The following is a 12,820-nucleotide window of genomic DNA, read 5'->3' on the forward strand; positions in this document are numbered from 1 at the left end:
TTTTGAACCTAATTCAGAGGACAATGGAAAAACATTGAGAGAAATTTGCTTTTATCGAGGACTTTCTGATGGAACTAACCCGCATTTGCTTTACATGGAGAAGAAAACCACGAAACGGCAAGGAGAACGGACTTATTAGTTATTATGCATTTTTAATATTGCTTACGTATTGTGACTTGTTAACTGTTTAGTTATGCTGAAGATTTTATTTTTATATTTAATGTAGTTCTTGCTTTAACAAATTTTATTAAAAATGATTTTGGTTACCACCTTAACTTTAACCCTAACAAATACGTGACAGCATAAAACCGTATCAATCAGGCAAAAAGATAAAACTGGTAATTAAAGTAATTCTTTAGCAGTTTATTTGTGGGCGGGGCTATAATTGTTTGATTTATTTAATTCAACATTACTTTGTTCAAAACAAAACTAGTTATATTTTGAATTAACATTGATTATATATATATATATATGATTAAACTGACAATAATTGAAGTAAAAGCAAAGTAAGTCTTTCAAATTAGCAACGACTACATTTAAGTTACCGTTTTTTACTTAATTACAACTTGATTCTGATTTTGTACGAATGCTTTTCTGAATCAACCGTCCTCAAGGGGTTAAAAATAGGGGAAGGTAGCATATACGTAATGGTATCGCTTATTTGCGGTGCATTTCTGATTGAATTTATTTGTGAGAAAAAAAAAGGATTGTTTGAAAAAAAGAATACAATTAAAATGTTATTTCAATGTGATTATAATTTCACATCAGAATGTAAAGTTTATAATCTTGATATATATTGACGATTACTAATTGTATTTTTTAACCAAGACAAATTTCAAAAAATGAAGGAACTGAGTTGCTAGTCTTTTTCTTTTCCTTTCAAATTGGTTTAATTGGTTGCTGTCTAATTAAGTCAAAAGGAAAATTTGGAATATATCGCAGAATCAAAAATTTGTCATCGTGTAAAAAGTCTTTCGTGAAATAAAAGTAGTAATATTTGAACTAGTATTATTTAAAGTAATGAAATATCATCTAGCGTTAACGATTTCGTTTATTTGTTCGCTATTTCGATTTTCGATAATTTCGTTTTGCTTGTTTCGTTTACATAATTTCATAGTTAAAGAAAATTTAACATTTACGATAGGTTGTGAAATAAAACAAACTTCAGAAATAAAATAAAACGAGATAGTTTAATTTTCTTAGGCCACTAAGACTGTTTAAATTCGACTTCCACATTGCAAAGACATTTCTAAAGTTCCTAATTTGCATTTTCCTTTGCCCTTTCCGAAACAGCGAATTTCGATTGAAAACTTCAATCTGGCAGCATATTATCAAGTTCTATCTCAGACAATGCTTTCTGATTGAAGTGACATACTTTAGCTCTTTGTAGTATGTAGAATAAAGGTTGCTAAACGTTTAAACGCAATTAGTTTCACAATTCAAGTGGTTTGTAACATTTGCATACCTGCCAACTTTTAATCCCTTCGAGGATCATTTCCCCCAGTGGTAGTAAAATGGAATTTAAATGACAATTTTAGTCAGAAGCATACATTGTCAGAGATGCCAACTGCTCCGGACACGCCAAAATAATTAAAAAAACGGTAAATAACTACTAAGAAAATTATGCAAATATTTGACTATTTTTGCTTGATTTTGAAGAGCATAACATTGTACTATAAAGTGGAGAATTATATAAGCTTACGAGTTATTTAGAAATAGTGGTATATAAAAATCTACTAAATTGAATTTATTAAACCAAGAAGATACCTGCTAACTTTCACTCTTTCTGAGAATGAATTTTCCAAGCGGTAGTAAAAAAATTACCGAAAAACAACCTTACTCAAAGATATATTTATATTTTGACTAGGTTAAAATCGCTATCGTTAAGATTAGTATGATTTTATATATTTGTTGTAATTATTTAAACGTAGTGGTGGTCAAACTGATTTATAATTATTATTATAATTCAAAAAATTTGATGACATGACACGAGTTTCGATACCACTTTAAATACAAAATTAAAATCTTCCGGAAAAATCGGAAGAGTTGGCAGGTACGGAGATGCCAACTTGCTCCGGACAGCAAATATATATTTTAAAGTGGTAGTTTATCAACTGTGATTCTTGATTTAATGAATTCAATTTAGTGGATTCTTATCCACCACTATTTTTAAATAATTAGTAGGATTACATAACTCACCACTTTATAATACTTATGTCATGCTGTACCTGTTAAAAAGCAAGCAAATATGGTCAAATATTTGCAAAATTTACTTTGTAGTTATGTACCGTTTTTTTAATTATTTTGTCCTGTCCGGAGTAGTTGGCATCTCTGCAGGTATGAAGAATCGAAATTGATAAACTACCACTTTAAAATATTTATTTGCTGTCCGGAGCAAGTTGGCATCACTGCGTTGTATTTTGAGAGGGCTTCAGCGAATCACTACTACAGTATTGCATATTTATGTATATGCTTAATTTTTTTAAAAATAGTGGTGGTCAAAAAGATTATAAATTAAGTTTATAAATATCAGGGACAGATAGAAAGCAAATATTTTACAAACACTTTAAATATAGAAAAAAATTTTTACGCCAAATGCGTAATTTGTTGAATTAATGTTGCAAGACTGCCTACGCTACACCGGACAGGGTTAAATTGATATTTTTTTGGTCGTTAATCATACAATATATATATATATATATATATATATATATATATATATATATATATATATATATATATATATATATATATATATATATATATATATATATATAAATTACCAGAAAGTAACAACCCTTTATTAAGGTATTAGGAATTCTGAAACCAAGACACTAAAAGGTTGAATTTTCTAGAGCCCAAAATTATAAGATTTGAAAAAAAAATCATTTACAAGAAAATTCAAACATTTAGAACAAAAAAATGTAATATTGTGTTTTGCAAATAAGGAAAATGACATTTAATATTCATTTTCACGTATAGAAAACTATTAAACAATTTTACCTGGTTCATTTCACAACTGTTATTTGAACAATTATTACAAAGGTGTCATTTAAATGTTTTAAGTGTTTATTAAAAGAAGTTTAACAAATCCTAAAATTTATGATAAACAGAAATAAAATTTAAAATTAAACTACAATATGCAAAAAATATAGAAATAATAAAAAGAAAAACTAAAAAAAAATTCATGCTGATAGCTTGTTCACCATTTTTGATCACGGATCGATTTTTTTAAACAACGGCTTATCTCGGTTTATAGCTTATTTTAAAATTTAGTAACACTTAATTTAAAACCAATTCCGAAACTTCCTTAAGTTGCATTTAAGTATAAACCGCAACAAAACTTTATCAAAACGCTGAAACGAATCAATTTTTGATTTGAAATGATATACAGCTTATCGCTGATGATTACTTTGCCCTTGTATTCAAATTATTTGCTTAATAGTCCGTCCAAGAAATCGAAACATATATTGGTAAACTAACAGTATTGTTGATTTCTTCAGTAACCATGGCAACTTTTGTGCTAATACGGAGAAATATCTTTTTGGTCTAGTTTTTTAGTAAACAGATGTTTAACTTAAGCCTTTTAAATGTTAACCGATTGAGAAAAATAACGTGGGAAATTTGTGTTGTTGGGTAAGTTTTCTTATACATTATTATTTTCTTTATGAAATGCTTGAAGCTGAGAATACTATATTACAAATTTAATAGAAGAGTTAATAATACTAATTAATGCCATTTTTTAAAAGATCTGTTTCATTCCCTAGAAATGGTTTTTTCTCTCTTTAGAAAAAAGAAGAAAAAAATGAAAACACATCGATTATTAATCCATGGACAGAACCCTCCAACATTTCATATTTTTGAAAATAGTTTTCAGAGTTGCTGTGGAACGGAAAGCAAAAGCAAATGACATTTCTATATATCTTCTATCTGAAAATAATTTAGGGATATTCCAACTGCTCCGCTTTCAGTTAAAGTTTAAATAAATTGGTAGAACTTGTAGAATAAGGAAAATTACTCCCACCTTTTAAAAATGTCACCACAAGAAAACTGCAATATAATTGCATTCGATGTGATACTTCCAATTTTTAATTCGCAGTTGTGTAAAAGTTACTTATAATAAAAAATTCTAAACTAAAAAAGAATTAAACTTCGTTACCACTAGAAAATAATTTTTTTAACAAAGTGGAGGAAGTTGGCATGACTGAAAATTTGAATGAATTGAATTTTATATGCCACCATAAGGTAGCATAACACAAAATGTTTTAATACACTGTAATTTTTTTCATGATGTACGGGTTAGGGGCCGCTGCGCGGCCCAGGCACCCAATTTATTTTAAATAAAGAAGAAAAGAAAATTTGAATTCATTACCACATGCCTATCTGAGCTTTCATTTCTCTGATTAAAATATTTATACGTAGCGGTAGACAGAATTCTTTGATTTCTAACTTGTAAAATTAGTAGTACATAAATTTTTCGATCATTAAAAAAATATTTTATAAATTACAAAAATTCCGTTGTGATTGGGAAGTATGCATAAACGTAAATAAAAACTAATATCTTTAAAGTAACTCTACCTGCTCTTTTAAATGGTCATCTATTATGAAACGTATTTTATGAAATTATGAAAACTCGCTAGTAATTGAGAAGTTTGCATAGACGCAAACAAAAATTCATCCTATTCATCTTGAAATTTAGGAGTAGAAACAAAATATCAAATAACTGGAATGCAAATGAAATAGAAAAGGGACACTTTGCTCTAGCAAAAGAAGATTCTTAAGTAGGTACCGTGTGAGAAAGATGAAAATGTCATCAAAAATTACTTTTGCTTTACTGATCGGAATTTCGCGAATTGAATGTCATTCTTGAAGATTAAATAGGTTAAATATGAATATTTTGATTAATTTTTACTAATTATTGATTCAAAATTTTTTCCCGACGAATTCAGCATATTAGGCAAAAGATATGACGTGTAGTTGCAATCTGAAAAACGTCGTAATAATCGTTTATTAACTTTTCTTGGAATAACAAATTTTAATAATTGAAGCTTTTAGTCAGCAGGACATTAGAAAGTGTTACCCTAGACTGTTCATTCTAGGCGAGGCGACATACTTCAGCTCTTTGTTGTTTAAAGATTTTTTGTTTTCTAATCTGGGCTCCTGGGCCGCAAAGCGGTCCCTATCCCATTCACCATGAAGTATTTGTCATAGTATGAGTTCATTGAGGTTAGCAGTCTATGTGGTAGCTGTCAGGGTGATTCAAGCACTTTGCTTGAATAAATAATTATAATAAAAATAAAGCGAACAGCTTGCTCTAAACTATGTGTGTCTTTAGTTTTGGATGCTGCTTGATGGTCAGTGTGGGGAAACGCTTGATGGAGCTTTCAATATTGTAGTTGCTGAAACTGATGTTATAGGTGGATCTGTGATTAAGAAATTTGTTAAAGCTTTCCTTTATTTTGAGGATTGCGATATGAGGCGTCAGATGTAATTGGTCTGTATTTCATATCTTTTTGTGGTTTTCGAAGTTAAACATCTGGTTAAAATAGCTACATCACACTATTCGGCTTTGTCGAAGAAATCTGCATTTAATTTATGAATATGCTGCGATAGAATCGGAATCTTGAGATCTTTTTGAATATTCGCATTTCCGATGGCACAGGTGATTTTTCTAGCTTAGTATCTTGTTTTGGTATTGGGTTTAAAGAATCCTAGTCCTAGTGTTTTGATTTTATTGGGCATCTGGGCCACGAAGCGACCCCTATCCCATTCATCTGGAATTTTAACACTGTTTTGGTTAAGCATTGAGGTAAGCTGGCAGTGGAGTTGCTTTTATGAATGTTTCAACCACTTTGCTTGAATAACTAAAAGGAATCAAAAGATAAAATGAGCAGCTTTCTCCAAACTGTGTTTGTTGGGTTTAAAGAATAGAGATCGCTAAACGCTTAAAAGCAATCAGTTTTACACTTCTAGTGGTTGTAGCATTTGGTGAAATAGTGTTGCCTGACTGACTACATTGGGCTGAAAAGGGTGCAGGGGAGAATTATTTACCTGGGTCACCTAATGATTAAAGAAAATTTAAAAATACGATATTTTTTGAAAATTTTATAAATCAGAAAATATCCGTAATCCCTAAAATTTTTGCATTTTGCCATTTAAAATTACATAGTTTAGTATATATATATATATATATTTATATATATATATATATATATATATATATATATATATATATATATATATATATATATATATATATGCAGGGGCGTACGCAAGGGGGAGGTCCAGGGGTTTAACCCCCCCCCCCCTTGAGCTCAGACAAAGTGAATTTACAAAATAATACAAAATAATAAGACAAAAATAAAAATTTTAGTAGAAATTATGCGGGTTATTATTTTTTAAGACTATTTATTTTAATTTGCCTTATGCCTACTTTTTTTTCTCACGGTATTTCTCAGAATACTGATAAAACATTTACTATAATAGGGTTGTATTTTTGAAACCAAATTCACGTGATACTGTTACGGGCGAGCCCCGATCACTGGTTCCCTTTCTGACCTGCCAGTCGCGATAGTTTTCGAGACTGGCTGGCATTCGCGAGGTCTGGAATCCTAGACGTTCTGTCGTCTTTGAGACAATTCGAGAATTTTGTAGATGTGGTTAAAAAAAATTATATGAAAGGGGGTTACATTTATTTTCGATTTTAGTCAGACTAAGAGTTATCTCTGCCGCTTGTCCTTCGGAGCTTGTTTCTAAATCTGTTTTGTTTTGGAGACTCTGTGCTCGTTGAAGTTATTCATTCCAGCTCGAAACTTTCAGATCGTAGCTTAGTGGATATTTCTGTGCCAATATATATGTATATATTTTTGCTGTTCTTGGGCCTTTAGGATGTCTAAACGCAAGAATTTAACAATTTTTAATTACTTTGAGAAAAAATCACGACCTGAAATTAGTGAGGTGACAGCATCTAGTACCAATGTAAGTTTTCTGTTGAACAGAAATGTGATACTTCCGTTGAAGAAAACGTTTCTAGCGTAACAGAATCTGATGAATGTGAAAGCGGCCCTCAAAGTGTTACTTCCCACCCATATGACATTGGACTTTTTTCAGAAGATAATACATGCGAGGATAAAAAACCGGATATACTTAAAAATGTTTGGGAACCCAATCCAGTATTTGCTTTTCCTGAAAAAGGAAAAAGAAAATTGAAATTTCAGTACAAATGGCTTTATCGCTGGAAATGGCTTGCATATTCAGAGGTTAAGGGTGGTGCTTTTTGCAAATTTTGTGTACTTTGCGCCCCAAGTGGTGCCGGTTCTGGAAAGCAACCTTTAGGCCAACTGTGCAATGTAAAATTTGACAACTGGAAAAATACTGTAGAGCGATTTTCTGAACACGAGAAATGTCTTTATCACAAAAAATCGATCGAAACTGCTGGGACATTAAACGATATTTTATTTGGAAAGATGAAACCTGTGGATGAACAAGTTGACAGTGCAGCAAGCAGAAGAAAATTAGAAAATAGAAAAAACATTACTCCAATCATTGAAACCATCCTATTTTGTGGAAATCAAGGTCTCGCTCTAAGAGGACATAAGGATTCGGGAATAATTGCTGAACAACCAGGTGAAGAGAACGACGGAAATTTTCGGGCATTGCTTCGTTTCCGGAGTAAGAACGATTCGACTCTTAAGAACATTTTAGAGTCAAGCAGAAAAAATGCTCAGTATACCAGTCCTCGATTTCAGAACGAAGTTATTGAGGTTTGCAATATTTTAATCCTGCAGAAACTAGTCAGCAAGATTAATGATGAAACTTGCTTTTCCATTCTTGCAGATGAAACAACTGATATTGCAGGTATAGAGCAATTATCGTTATGCGTTCGATATGTCGATAAAGAAAATTTTAACATCACCGAACAGTTTTTGCAATTCATTCCGGTGCATGACTTAACCGGAAAAGCAATAGCAACAACAATATTAGACCAATTACAGTCTATGAAAGTTGATACAAAAAAGTTACGTTGACAGGGGTACGATGGTGCTGCATCAATGAGTGGAAAAATTAATGGTGTACAAGCCCACGTAAGAAGTATTGCCCCATCAGCACTCTATGTACATTGCTCTTCTCACAGCCTCAATTTGGCTGTATCAAATGCATGCGAAATAACTGGCATTAGAAATTGCTTAGGGACAATTAAAACATTATACGACTTTTTAAATACGCCAAAAAGACAGTATGTCCTATCTTCAGCAATAGAGGAGATGGAAACCAGCTCTAAGAGGGAGAAAATTAAACAGCTATGTGCAACCCGTTGGATGGAAAGATACGACTCAGTAACCGCTGTGGTGGTGTGTGGTGCGTGTGTAGCTCAGTAACCGCTTTTCGAGCCTATCGCCGAAACACTATAAAAAATATCAGAATGGAAGGATAAGGAGCCAGCTACCCAGGCTAATTCTTTACTGTGCCCAGTATCTAATTGCCAGTTCGCAATATCTCTTTTGTGCATTTACAAAGTTTTCACCATAACAATCCATCTCTGTAGATACCTACAAAAAACAAGCATAGATTTGATAGAGGCAGTGAGTCTTGCAGAAGATGTCATTAAAGATCTAAAATTAATGCGTGAAAATGCCACTGAAACATTCTCTGAAATATTCAGCTCTTCTTTTCTTATGCTAATAAGCATTGGATCTTCCACTTCCATGCAAATCCCTAGAATAACAGGAAGACAGAAAAATCGCGATAATTTTCCCTCATCGACACCGGAAACATATTTCAGAGTTAGTGTTTTTATTCCATTTATAGAAAATTTTATAACACAATTAAACTTAAGATTTGTATCGCATCGTGATATTTTGAAAGGATTTCAGTGTCTTCTACTTGCCGATCCTTTCATTTGCCAACCTTCAAACATAAAGGTTTTTGAAGCATTAGTGGAATTTTACGCTGGAGATTTGGATACCTGTAAAGAAAGCCTTAAGTCTGAACTAAAACTCTGGTATAAAAGATTAAAAAGGATTAGTGAAGACGGAGGTAGTGTTCCAAAAACTGCGGCGGATGCTCTTGGAATGTGCAATAAAGATATAACACCAAACATTTTCAAACTCCTAGAAATATTGGTCGTTCTACCTGTTTCAACGAGTGCAAACGAAAGATCCTTTTCCACTTTGCGCCGTTTGAAGACTTATTTACGCAACTCAACGGGAAATAATAGAATGAATGGATTGGCGCTCTTAAGCATTCATAGAAAATTTACCCCAGCTGTCGAAGACATTTTAAACGAACTTGCAAAAAAACCCCGTCGTTTGGATATTACAGTATAAATCAATAAATTTTTAGCGTGTTTGTATACTGGTTTAATTCCCTATTTGTTGGTAAGTCATTTTTTAGCTAAATTCATTGGTTTTCTATGGAATATTCACATTTATATGGTTATTATTTAGGTAGCTGTTACAGTATAAGTAGTTTTTTCTGGCTTGATTTATTCCTACTTTTTAATAAAAATAAAATATTTTACCTCTTATTATAAAAAAAATTATATTCTTAAACTTAAAAAATAAAAACAAAATTTAACTAAACAATGTTGTCGAAATAAAAAGTCAAAATTGTCTAGCTGTCTAAATTAGGGAAGTAATAGAGCTTTATTACATACTCGAATTTCTTTTAGTAATTTCTGAAAATTATGAACCCCCCCCCCCTTGAAAAAATTCTGCGTACGCCACTGTATATATGTATATATATATATATATATATATATATATATATATATATATATATATATATATATATATATATATATATATATATATATATATATATATATGTATATATATATATAGAGAGAGAGATAGATAGATAGATAGATAGATATTTATAAAATAATACTCAAATTATCACTAACAATTTACAGAGAGTACAATCATCACCTCCTACATTAGAAAGCTTCCACACATTTTTTAAGAAGTAGTCTGCGTAAACTATTTAAAAAGCGAACCAGTTGTGCGCATGAACTCAATTTATATTTTAATAGTATTTAAGAGAAATTTATCAATTATATTTGAGGATTGAATCTGTAGTATTTGACAAGTAAATAAGAGAAACAATTAATTTCATTCATAAATTAAACATATTTTTATTCAAATATTTGCTACCACTTTCATATTTTTGCCCGATTTTCTATTATCTGGCTCTATCGTAAACCGGTTTACCTACATAGTAGTCTGATCGGACTACCTATAGGAAACCGTGTGGAGGCTTTGATGCAATTCAGAGAAGGACAGCCCGAGAACAATTTAGTTTAGGAGCAAATTATCTACCTGTTTTAAATTGCTGCACAGTGCTGTGGTTACGCTATTATAGCAAAAAATTTATTAACCCCTTGGGGACGGGTGATTCAGAAAAGCATTCGTACAAAATCAGAATCAAGTTGCAATTAAGTAAAAAACGGTAACTTAAATGTAGTCGTTACTAATTTGACAGACTTACTTTGCTTTTATTTTAATTATTGTTAGTTTAATCATATATATAATCAATGTTAATTCAAAGTATAACTAAATAGTTTTATTTTGAACAAAGTAATGGTGAATTAAATAAATCAAAAAATTATAACTCCGCCTACAAATAAACTGCTAAGGAAATACTTTGATTACCAGTTTTATTTTCTTACCCTGATTGATACGGTTTTTTGCTGTCACGTATTTGTGACAGTCGGCGCGAAAGGGTTAAGCAATAAATTAAATTATTTTTAACTTTAAAAATAAATAGCATTTTTTAAATAACCTTTTTTTGAGGAGAATTAACCCTTCTCTTCGTCGCACGCCATGTGACAAAGAGATAAATTGCACCATTAAATTGAATTCGTCGCTACTTGCACGTCTCTTTAAATCCTGCGATTATTTTTGTATTTCTGAATATTGCTAAGAGATGGCGCAACTAGTACCGATTTCTTCGCAATTTTAGCACTGGGATTTTCCAGCTTGAATTGAAATAAAAAATTTCGAACTTTCTATAATTTCACTTTATTAGTCCAAAAATACAATCTCTAATAAATTGTTTTAGTTCTTGTGATAAAAGTAATCACTACTCTCTGATGCTCAAGGCTGATTGTAAAACTGTTTTAATAGTCAGGTTGGAAAATTATTTTCAAAAATATTTATCACGTAATTTCAATAAGTACTTCAAGCAGATATTTCTCTTAAACACCTAAAAGTAATAGAATTAATAAGTATGCAATCACAGCGAATTTTCTTAAGATAAAACTTGGGTGCATTGCAAGGAAAACTGGAGATTGGTGGACGGGACATCACATATTTCACCACCAGTTGATCAAACAAAAAACTGCCTGCTGATAAAAATATTTTGCATTTTCTAATTTAGGATAGAACATATATTTATTTACAGTAATTAAAAGAACCTTATTTTGCGTCGAAAATGAGAGAAAATCAGAAAAAGAATGGGTTAAATGAAAAAAGCCTTTCTGTTAAAAAAAAATCTTTAAAAAATATTTAAATTATACTTAACTCAAAATCAACTTTACTCATTTAACTCATTTAAAGTTACCATATAGACAAGAAATCACCATATTTTAAAATTCAATCATATATAGTTTAAAATTAACTGTGTTTGAAAATTTTTGATAAAGATTCCAATGATTATTTTGTATTCACACATTTGTATTTCATTTTTTTTCATTAATTTTTTTTCAAGTAACAAATAAGGCTTCGAGTAAACAAAATAAAATAATTGAAAATGATAGATAAAGCTGAAATCATAACAGTCTAAGGTAAAAATGTACTTAGAAATAATGTCTCAAAGTCGGTAGCACTAAAAAAAGCACTTAAGTTAAGAAGATTACCCGATTTTCGAATTCCTTTTTACATGTAGAAAAACTAATAAAGTTTAAGCTATCGCCAAAAAATCCATTAAAAAGAAAGTTATTCAAATGCATTTTGCATTAAATCCCTTTTTCCATTCATATTGGTATGGTTCTTATGGACTTACATGACTCTGAAAGAAAATTGGAACTAGGTAGCATTTTTGTGTAGAAATTTTATTTGATATGATCAAAACATATGTCATTGAGTTTGATAATGTTCTTATTTTAAGAGAAAGCTAAAGCATAACATATATTTAATAGAAAAGAAAAATACTGAATCAGTTTTATTTAATCTGTTTGCAGTTGAAGGAGAACTCGTGAATCCGTTTGTGAGAATAACTGTATTAAAAAATAGTGATAGGAAATTTATGATTGAAAACTATGGATTTTTTTATTATTATTTACCATTTTTAGCTTAAACTGAAATCGCTATCGAATAATGTCAGTTATATGTCAAAATAATATCAGTTTTATAAATTCATCGAAGAGTTATTTAATTTTATGAAATAAATGAAAAAATATTGAATTGCTACATTTATCATTTTTAAAATTAGTATTTGTTCCCAAAATTGGTGAATTAATCCGTCCACAAATGTTGCAAAGCTATAGAAAAGACATTTCTAGCTTTAAAAATACATTGTGGTATTGTCAATTTATGCCAACAGTTTTTCTATGTAAAATCTTTAACAAAAAATGAACTGCCAAAATAAAGATGGTTTACATAGAGTTAGTAAGGGAGTGTTTCCATAAATTTGTCATAAATTGTATATTTGACTGAAAAATAAGTCATATGTATTTTGATCTATACATTTTTTAGCTAACAAGACAAAATATCTATGATGGTTTAGCATAAATTACTGCTAAATTTTATCTTCTTTCATTTTACCCCATTTAAGGTCCATGTTCCCTTAATCTTTTTCAAAAAGTTAAATTCTGGTAATT

At 30.5% G+C, this 12,820-nt stretch overlaps 1 protein-coding gene across 1 annotated transcript in view; it reads left to right on the forward strand.

Moving 5' to 3' along the window:
• Positions 1 to 3,530: 3,530 nt before the first annotated feature.
• LOC107455913 (uncharacterized) overlaps positions 3,531 to 12,820 on the forward strand; it is a 101,404-nt gene continuing 92,114 nt past the window's right edge. Inside the window, exon 1 of the mRNA XM_071188249.2 lies at positions 3,531 to 3,636. The gene's annotated coding sequence lies outside the window, so the exon portion shown is untranslated. The remainder of the gene's footprint in view (positions 3,637 to 12,820) is intronic.

The sequence above is a fragment of the Parasteatoda tepidariorum genome, chromosome 12, assembly GCF_982258835.1.
Source record: "Parasteatoda tepidariorum strain Cologne lab strain chromosome 12, Ptep-v5.0, whole genome shotgun sequence".
Taxonomy (NCBI): Eukaryota; Metazoa; Arthropoda; class Arachnida; order Araneae; family Theridiidae; genus Parasteatoda; species Parasteatoda tepidariorum.